Genomic DNA, 10,511 nt, shown 5'->3' on the forward strand with positions numbered 1-10,511 from the left:
TCACATAGTCATATCAAGTGATGCAGAAAAAAGCATTTGACAAAATCTAACACCCTTTCTTGATTAAATCCCTTAGAAAAATGGAAATAGAGGGTTCATACCTCAACATAATATAAGCCTTATATGACAAACCTACAGCCAATATCATACTCAATAGGCAGACCCAGTAACCACTTCTAGGAATATATCCCAAGAAAACAGAAATGCCAATCAGAAAGGATATATGCACCCCTATGTGTATAGCAGCACAATTTACAATAGCCAAGATTTGGAAATAGCCTAAGTGCCCATCAGCAGATGAGTGGATTAAAAAACTGTGGTACATCTACACAATGGAATACTACACTGCTGTCAAAAGAAGGAATTCTTACCCTTTTCAACAGCATGAATGGAACTGGAGAGCATTATGCTAAGCAAAGTAAGCCAGTCAGAGAAATATAAATATGACATGATCTCACTCATTTGTGGAATAAAATGAACAACATAAACTGATGAACAAAAATAGAACCAGAGTCATAGAAGCATCGAACAGACTGTCCAACCTATGATGGAAGGCAGGGGGTGAGGGGGTAAGAGATCAACCAAAGGACTTGTATGCATGTATATGAGCATAACCAATGGACACAGACGGGGAGGGTGGTAAGGGCATGTGCTGGGTGGTGGGGGCAGCTGGGAAGAGGTCAATGGGGGAAAAAGGAGACTTATGGAACAATGAAGAATTTAAATTTTTAAAAAAGTAGGTTGGATGACACATCTCCCTCTTCAACATTCATGGTCTCCTACAAAGTTAAGTACAATCCCCTCACAATGGCATTTGATCTAAAATATATATTAAACTTTTCCATATTCTCTCTCACTGTGTTCATAGGTGCAATACCCTATATTTCTGCCAAAGCTTTTGATTTTGCATCCTTGGATTTTCTGTCTCTCTATTTTAGGTAACATTAATCCCTTGCCTGGCATGCCCCTCATTTTCACCTTTGTATTCAAAACTCATTTCAAACGCTATCTACTCAAAGACATCTTTACATGTGTAATTATTCTCACTTATAATCTTTTACAGCCCTTTGTTTATGTTTTCTTTAGGCCAACATGTAATTCACTTTGTATTACATGCATTTGCATACTCAGAAGAATTAACCCATTTCACTTCAAAAGCCTTCAGCAAATGGACTGTTACTCATCATTGATGTTCTAAATTATTATAACATCTGGCATACTGTAAGTGTTCAATAAAGAAATTGGGATAGAACAATTAATACTGCCATTTTCAATATATACATATTCTTCTTGATTTTAAGTTGGCATCTCATAATTTTCTGACAAGTAAGTGTATAATCCATCCACAATTCTCATTGCTGCTGGTCAAACCTGTTATATTTCTTTATGATAGTCAACAGTGAGGGTTTAATACATCCCCAAAACTGTAAATCACAAAATCCATCAACCATCTTGGTCAAGCAGGTATATGACAATTGCAAGTCAATTGTCTGCTTAAAACTCTCTTCCTGTGGACACTATTTTTTTTGTTTAATTTAACAAGTACAAATACATATATAATGCTTACTATGCCCCACTGAGAGCACAGACTCAAGCTCAGCTGAAGGCCACAAAGCATTCCCCCAATTCCTACCACTGTACTCTCCCAACCCCAAAACACACACACAGTGATTTCTACCATACACATTAAAAAAATAAATCCTAGGTGGATTACACATCAAAATGCATTTTAAAAATAAACTATAAATAAACCAGAGTTTGCATTCTGATCCTGTGATAGGTAAGGCTAGAGGGCTTTCTTAAATAACACAGCAGGGGCAAAAACAAAAACACAAAACCTTGAAAGACAGGATTGATATACAGTGAGGCCTTGACTTACGAGTTTAATTCGTTCCGAGACCGAGCTAATTAAGGAGCTCATTAATTCAAATTACTTTGTCAACCCAATGCAAAAAATCAGCTGAGAGACAGCTGGTATCTCAAAAAACTCGTTAGTCGGGACACTTGTAAGTCAAGGTCCCAGTGTATTTAACTTATAAAATTAAAAAAAATTAACAATCTAAACAAAGTAAAGAAAAGCTAAAGAACACACTCTCAGAGAATATGTTCAATGCATAAAATCTACAAATAGCATTTGCTTTTTTTCAGCACTTCTAAAAGATATGGGTACTATGAACTCATATCTTGCTGGTGGAAAAGTAAATTGGTACCAACATTTAAAGGGCAATTTCACAATATCTATTAAAATTAACTATGCCTGTACTCTATGACTATCAGTTCCACTTACTAATATCTATCCCAGAAAAACACTTGCATACTCATGGACTATAACGAAAGCATTGTCTGTAATGGTGTAACATTTGAACAATCGTAAATATCTACTAATAGGAAAATGGTTTAATAAAACTTATGTGTAGGCTAACTGAAATGTTCTTCATCGGTTAAAAATAATGAGTTAAGCCATGCCCATGTAACACAGCTGGTTAGGCAGTTGTCCTGATTCTTCAAGGCTGCAGGTTCAATCCCAGTCAGGGAACACAGAAGAATCAACCAATGAATGCACAAGTAAACAGAACAACACATCTCTCTTTCTTCCTCTCTTTAAAAATTAATAAAAAAAGAATGAGTTAAGCCTATATGTACTAACAGAGGGACACCTCCAAGATGATCTGCAAAGCAATTTATACATTTCAGTAAAAAAAAAATCTGATTACTTATGCTCTGGTCTGAAAACATGGTTACTCCTACAGAAGTTAGAGTGGAGATAAGTGTTGACCAAAAGGAACAAACACTTCTCCCAATACAAATGGCCAACAGAAATATGAAAAGATGCTTAACTTTACTAGCTATTAGGGACATGCAAATCAAAATCACAATGAGATACCACCTCAAACCTGTTAGAATGGCTATTATCAACAAGACAAGTCATAACAGGTTTTGGAGAGATTGTGCAGGAAAGGGAACCCTAATTCACTGCTGCTGGGAATGTAAACTGGTACAACTACCATGGAAAACAGGATGGCAGTTCCTCAAAAAAATTAAGAATATAGTTACCATAAGACCCAGGGACCTCTCTTCTGGGTATCTACCCTCAAATTTGAAAACTTTACAATGATATATTCACCCCTTTGTTCATTGCAGCATTATCATCCACAGTGGCAGAGACAACCAGTGTCCTTCCATAGATGATTTGATAAAGATGGGGTCCATATATACAATGGATTACTACTCAGCCATAAAAAATATGAAATACTGCCATTTGTGGTGCTCTCCCTCTAGGAGCACCGCCACACCTTTCCCTCCCACTTCTTAACCTCCCAAGGGGTGTTATCTTTGCCTTTCTCTATCCTAAGTTCCAAAGGCCCTTCCTTCTGCCTCTTAACTTGTTTCTGAGCCTACACAGCCCAGCTGGCTCACATCTACTACCTCTGTAACTTTCTAAATAAACTTCCTCATATAATTAGAGGGGGAAAAAAAACACAGAAAAAGAAAATAAATACTGCTATTTGCAACAACATCGACAGACCTTGAGAATAGCATGCTAAGTGAAATAAGTCAGTCAGAAAATGTTAATAACTGGGATTTCCCTCATATGTTGGTTATAAAACTGAAAGCAAAATATGATCTAACAAGAAAAACAAAACCTCATAGACACAGACAACAGTATGGTGGTCACCAGAGGGTAGGGATTTGGGGGGACAATAAAGCTAAAGGGGGTAAATATATTGTGATTGAAGACGTTTTAACTCTGGGTGGTAGCCACATAATGCAATATACAAATGATGTATCAGAAATGTACACTTAAAACCTATATACTTTTATTAACCAATGTAATCCCGAAATTTTAATAAAAAAAAAAAAAACTAAGACATTCGGTGTGATTTTTTGTTTTTTTAATTATTTTTAATAGGAGTGAAATTATGTTTTACTTGTCTAATTAAATACATATTATAAGTACTTTTTTAAAAAAGAAAGCAAATCAAGGCAAATGTCTATATATAATGTATAGCTAGATAGATGGGTGAGTAGATGAGGGGCTTTTAAAATTTCCCATCTGCCATAGCCAGTTTGGCTCAGTGGATAGAGCTTCAGCCTGCAGACTGAAGGGTCCCAGGTTTGACTCCTGTCAGGGCGTGTGCCTGGGTTGCAGGCTCGATCCCCAGTAGGGTGTGTGATGGAGGCAATCGATCAATGATTCTCTCTCATCATTGATGTTTCTATCTCTCCTTCTCCCTTCCTCTTTGAAATCAATAAAAATATATTTTTAAAAAATTCCACCTCTTTTAACATAAAATATATTTCGTGTTTATGATAAAATTTGATTCCACAAGTGCAAATATGGACAAATGTGGCAAAAATACTCACTAAAATGAATAATTCAATGATAAATTATTCTCTTTCTAATTATTCTTACTCATTTCCATTGAATTAGTTTTCTAGTGGAAATTAAATGATCAGGTCAACTGTGAAAGACTAAGTGAAACCCAAGATCAGTGAAACTTTTTGAGCAGCTTTACTACTTATATTTGGGCACAACAGAAAGTAATGCATATTACTGAATAATGAAAATATAGGCATAAAAATGGAACATTTCATATGCATAGCAAAGCTTTGAAAAAAACCTTCATGCAAAGTGTGCTAATAAATTTCAATTTTCATACTGTATTTGGCTTCATGTTCATTTGCATTCATCTGCTTTTGAAGTGCCCCTAATGAAGAATTTTCTCTTGTTCTCCCACCTAGACCTGTGTGTGTGTGTGTGTGTGTGTGTGTGTATACAGCCTGTCTCAAAAACATGTAGATATACTTTAACAGATGTGGGGCAAGAACAAAGCTAATTAAAAAAGAGATTCTCACTTATGTTTGTTGGAAAAATTTAGCAATTAACTAAATGAATATTATATACATAAAATATATAGATATGGATTTTCTGATGTAAAGCGATACAAATCAATCTTGTCGATGCTTCTCTGTCTCTGGATCAATCAGACTGTCAAACCTCAGAGGGAAGTATGAGTGGGGGTATGAGGGGTAATGTAGGGATAAGGACACATATGTAATAACTTAATAAAAAAAGAAAGAAAGAAAGAAAGAAAGAAAGAAAGAAAGAAAGAAAGAAAGAAAGAAAGAAAGAAAGGAAAAAAAACAAATCAATCTTTTCTCATACAATATCATGAAATTGGCTGGTACCTTATGAAGTGTTTTCTACTCCTGAAATTCATCATGGAATTCTTTGCACCATATCTCTTTTAAGATAATGCTACTTTAAACTTTCAGGAAACTAGGTATTTAATACAATCAATGAGTAATTTTGTTTCTTGAGTTTCTACTATGTGTTTGGCTCTATGGAGTATTAGTTAATATGCATAAGTTAAAATGTAGCCTCAGTTTTAGAAAGATTCATTGTGAGCAAAGGAAAATATTCACCTTAGCCCCAAGAAAAGGGGGATTCTTGCACTAGAACAACAAAAAAGAGGGACCCACCCTATTTACTCATAGGCTCACTGGGAAAAGATACAGAAAAAAAAATAGAAGAAAGCAAAAATTACCCGAAATCCCACAATGGGAGAAAACCATTAAGAATAACATGGCTATTTGTTTTCTGTATTTTCCCAATGAGTTTGTATTTTCTTTTAAAAGAAAAAAGTTAAAGCTGTTTTCATTTTTAATGGTAAATACAGGAGGGAAATCAACAAGTGCATTGTTTTGATTACCAAAGTAATTAACACTTGTTGGCAGACAGTTTAGAAATTGTCATTTCCATGAGGTACTGATGAGAGAGAAATCTTCAGAAGTAATGACGATGAGCTGTCTAAGGGAGCTATTTCAGTATTTAAGTATTTATCTGTTTGAAATTCTTTTCCAGTAAAAAAAAACCACACACACACACACACACACACACACACACAAAAAAAAAAAAAAAAAAAAAAAAAAAAAAAAAAAAAAAACCTTTAAAAACCTGTGAACCAGCTATGGTGCTCTATTATCCTGCTTCTTTGACCTTGCATAGTTCACTTTCTTTGTGCTTCTTTTAATGATGTTTTCTTGAACTAAAAGACAAATGGATTATTACCATCACTATTTTAAGCTGCATGTGAGCATAATTAAACAATTCAGGTGATACTAGTCTACATTCTAAGTCATGTTTATAATTTTTAAACTGACACATAATTAGTAAACAGAATAAATTAATTTTCATATTGTGATGTATGTCTACCTTTTTCTACATCTTCTTCTGATAATATCCGTCTTTTGTTGCCACCGAGGAAGGTGAAGGCAAAGGTGCCCAAATGCATCATTAATAGCCAGAAGCAAGTGCATTTGTTGAGTGATTTGTGCTTAAAAAATATTCCATTCTTGACCTCTCTCTTCTAATCACACCTATCTTCATTTTATTCCGTGTTTTTACAGCTAAATTAATCCCCCTTATCTGCAGTTTCACTTTCTGTGGTTTAAGTTCCCATGGTCACCCATGGCCTGAAAATATTTAATGAAAAGTTCCAGAAATAAACAATTCATAAGTTTCAAATCATGTACCATTCTGTGAGCATGATGAACTCTCATGCCATGATGAATTATCATGCCTTGTTATGTCCCACCCTAGACATAAATCATCCTCTTGTCCAGTTTATCCACTTTGCAGAAACTACCCAATACCCCCACCCCTGACAGTCCCTTGGCAGTCAGACTCTTAGTAATCATCTTGGTTTTCAGGTCAACAGTCCAGTATCACAGTGTTTGTATCCAAGTGACCTCTATTCTACTTGATATTGGCCCCAAAGCTCAAAGAGTAGTAATGCTGGAAATTCGGGTATGCCAAAGCGAAGCTATAAAGTGTATATATGGCAATATCTGCAGTTTCAGGCATCCACTGGGGATCTTGGAATGTATTTACCACCAATAAAGGGAGATTACTGTACATTGAATTAAGGTTAGGAAAATATGACACTGTTACTTTCTGCTTAGACATATACTCATTTATCTCTTTATTGTGTTTTCCACACTAGAACCTAAAATCAATGGGGGTAAAAACTGTATCTTTAAATTCACAATTTAATCTCTGATGCCTAGCAGAGTCCAGAAACATAGTAGGTTCTCAATAAATGCATTTGACATGGACAAGGACAATAGGGTAGTGAAGTCCTGGTGGGGAGGGTAGGAGCTGAGAAAATGGAGGTAAGGGGGTGATGGGAGGTATCTGTTATACTATCAACAAAAAAATATATTAAAATAAATTACTTATTCTGGGCCTCAGGTTTATGTTTCTGTTACTTCCCTGTATCAAAAAATTTATTGGTAAGTCATAAAAATATCACAGTGCATCAGTACACATTTTTCCATTTTATGTTAAAATATATTGTACTTATTTTCATTTCTAAAAGTGTTGTCAATGCATTAACGGTTTACATTCAAATATTAGCATACTCCATGTTTCAGTCCCCTCATTAGTTTACCTTTTTCATATAACTAAAAATATTTCTCCTACAAAAAAACCCCACAAAGTTCCCCCATTGTTTCAACCTTTGCTTCTCTCTCCTCTTCTTTTAAAATATATTTTTATTGATTCCAGAGAGGAGCTGAGAGATAGAAACATCAATGATGAGAGAGAATCATTGATTGGCTGCCTTGTGCCTGCCCCACATTGGGGATCAAGCCCACAACCTTTGTGCCCTGACCTGGAATTGAACCATGACCTCCAGGTCCATGGGTCAATGCTCAACAACTGAGCCATACCAGCTGGGCTAAACTTTGCTTCTAAAAACCACCACTGGCTTTTCAATGTCCTTCAGATCCCAGTCTTTTTCATCTTTGTTTCATCATTAGTCATTACTATCTCAACCTAAATCTCTCTTTGCAGTTCCAACATTCAAGTGTTACTCTATACTACTCAAGTACTTATACTATTTGTCTCCCATTCAGTCTTTTTTAATACATTAAAGAAATGTGCTAGGTTGCTATCTACCTCTGCAGCTATTTATCATATCCTATATAATAAAACACCAGTGACCATAAGCATAATGATCAGAATGACCGTTCGACCAGTCGCCATGAGGTGCATTGACCACCTCTCAATCACTCCCTCCCTCCCGGTCTACAGGCACCCATCGCACCATGGTGAACAGGGAACCATGGCGAACTGAGGTGAGTGGTGGTGGGGCGAGACTGGCAAGCAGGTGGAACGGCCAACCTCTTGGTCCCTCCCCCTGGCCCACAGGCTCCTGGGAACTTGAGCCATGCTGCAATCTGGGAACCATGGAGAATTGGGAGGGGGTTGTTGGTGGGGTGGGACTGGGGACTGGCGGGCGGGCAGAAGATAGCCCTGATCACAGGCTAGGGACCCTACTGGTACATGATTTCATGTGCTGGGCCTCTAGTATTTCAATAAAAAAATCAATAGATTATATACCAAAAAATGATCTCTCCTAAGTGGATGTCAGCAGACAGTAAAAGAGCTTCATCTTTTAGCCAGAACTGCAGAAGTGTATTTTGGGTTTATTTCCTGGAATTTGGTAACTATATATGTTAAAATGGGTTCTATAGCAATGTATCAATATCTAACTCTGTAGAGCAGCAACTTCAGTTTTCAGACATAACTTTCTGGCCTTTTTCTCTCTACCATATTTGGTGATCAGGAATAGTCCTAAATTAAGAGCAACAATAGTGAAACTGATTTAAACAATTCTATAAGTGGACAGTTGAAAATACTCTTAGGCAGTAGACACAATGAAATATACAGATCATATATCATAGATATGTATACTTGAAACTGGTATAATCTTATTATCCAATGTCACCCGAATAAATGTAATTAAAAATCAGAAGAAATATATGAATCTAAAAAAATAAAAAGAATATTCTCTTACCCAGATGTAATTCATAATTATGACAAACTCATTGGTCAGAAACTATCTTTAACTTTAACTGTATATATAATGCATAGTAAAATATGTATTGTTATGTCAATACTTTTAAGGACATTAGATACTCATTTCTCTGTCACATGAAAGAAGTCCAGAGTCTAGATTATAGATATGGTATGGACACCACATGGTGTCCTCAGAAATGCTGGCTCCTTGCAATTTTCTGTTCCATTACCCTTGTGTTATGTTCCTTACATCTAGGACTTTCACCATAATGGCTGTTTCAGGAAGGAAGAAGGGAAAAGGCAAAGAGCCAAAGGGTGCTTTCCAGCTGAACCAGTTCCTTGTAAGGAACTTTCCTGGAAGCCATCTCCAGGAATTCCTAGACTTCACTGGCCAGACCAGTGCCACATAACCACCCTCAAGCAAAGAAGGCGGGGCATGTAGTTTTCTTTCTTTCTTTTTTTAAAATTGATTTCAGAGAGGAAGGAAGAGGGAGAGAGAGATAAAAACATCAGTGATGAGAGAGAACCATTGATTGGCTGTCTCCTGCACACCCACACTGGGGGCCCACAACCTGGGCAGGTGCCCTGACCTGGAATCAAATCGTGACCTCCAGGTTCCTAGGTTGATGCTCAACCACTGAGCCATGCCAGCCGAACCATGTAATTTTCTTTTAAGCTTGGGTACATTGATATTCCAATTAAAAGTAGGTTTATTACATAAAAAGTAATCAAGTAAAAGGCAAAAGATTTATGTGATCTGAAGAGAAATCAGAGTATATAAGCCAGTTGGAGAAACATAAATATCGCATGATCTCACTCATATGTGGAATATAATGATCAAAATAATTTGATGAACAAGAATAGATCCAGAGACAAATGGGGGTGGGGGTTAGAGAGCAACAAAAAGACTTGTATGTATGCATATTAGCATAACCAATGGACACAGATACTGGGGCAGTAGGGGCTTGCCTGGGGTAGGAATGGCCAGGTGGGGTCAATTGGGGAAAAAGAAGACATATGTAAAACTTTAGAAATAATAATTTAAAAAGTAATCTATATAATAAAGAGCCAGGGTCATAACAACCATTATGACCAAAGGCTTGACCAGACCGGAAGTCAGTGCTGGGTTGCCAGGTATAATCTTATTATCCAATGTCACCCGAATAAATGTAATTAAAAATCAGAAGAAATATATGAATATAATCTAAAAAAATAAAAAGAATATTCTCTTATCCAGATGTAATTCATAATTATGATAAACTCATTGGTCAGAAACTGTCTTTAACTTTAACTGTACATATAATGCATAGTAAAATATGTATTGTTATGTCAATACATTTAAGGACATTAGATACTCATTTCTCTGTCACATGAAAGACTGGGGCCACTGCCCTGACCCAGCACTGACTGACTAGGGGGCTATGCATCAGGCCCGGAGAGAGGACTGCAGAGAGAGAGGCAGGGTCTGATCCGTAGCCTCTGTGGCAGCTGTTGATCAGAACTTGCCTCTCTTTCTCTCCAGGCCTGGCCAACAGCCCCACCTCCATTTCTCTCCAGGCCTCCACCAGGGCTCAGTCCTGCCTTTCTGATCAGGCCCCGTTGATAGGCCCAGAGACACTGACTGGCATAGACACTGACCAGTCAG

At 36.8% G+C, this 10,511-nt stretch overlaps 1 pseudogene; it reads left to right on the top strand.

Moving 5' to 3' along the window:
- Positions 1-9,276, top strand: part of LOC102757207 — a 33,612-nt pseudogene extending 24,336 nt beyond the window's left edge.
- Positions 9,277-10,511: the final 1,235 nt, after the last annotated feature.

This window comes from Myotis davidii, unplaced genomic scaffold (genome assembly GCF_000327345.1).
Source record: "Myotis davidii unplaced genomic scaffold, ASM32734v1 scaffold29, whole genome shotgun sequence".
In the NCBI taxonomy this organism is placed as follows: domain Eukaryota; kingdom Metazoa; phylum Chordata; class Mammalia; order Chiroptera; family Vespertilionidae; genus Myotis; species Myotis davidii.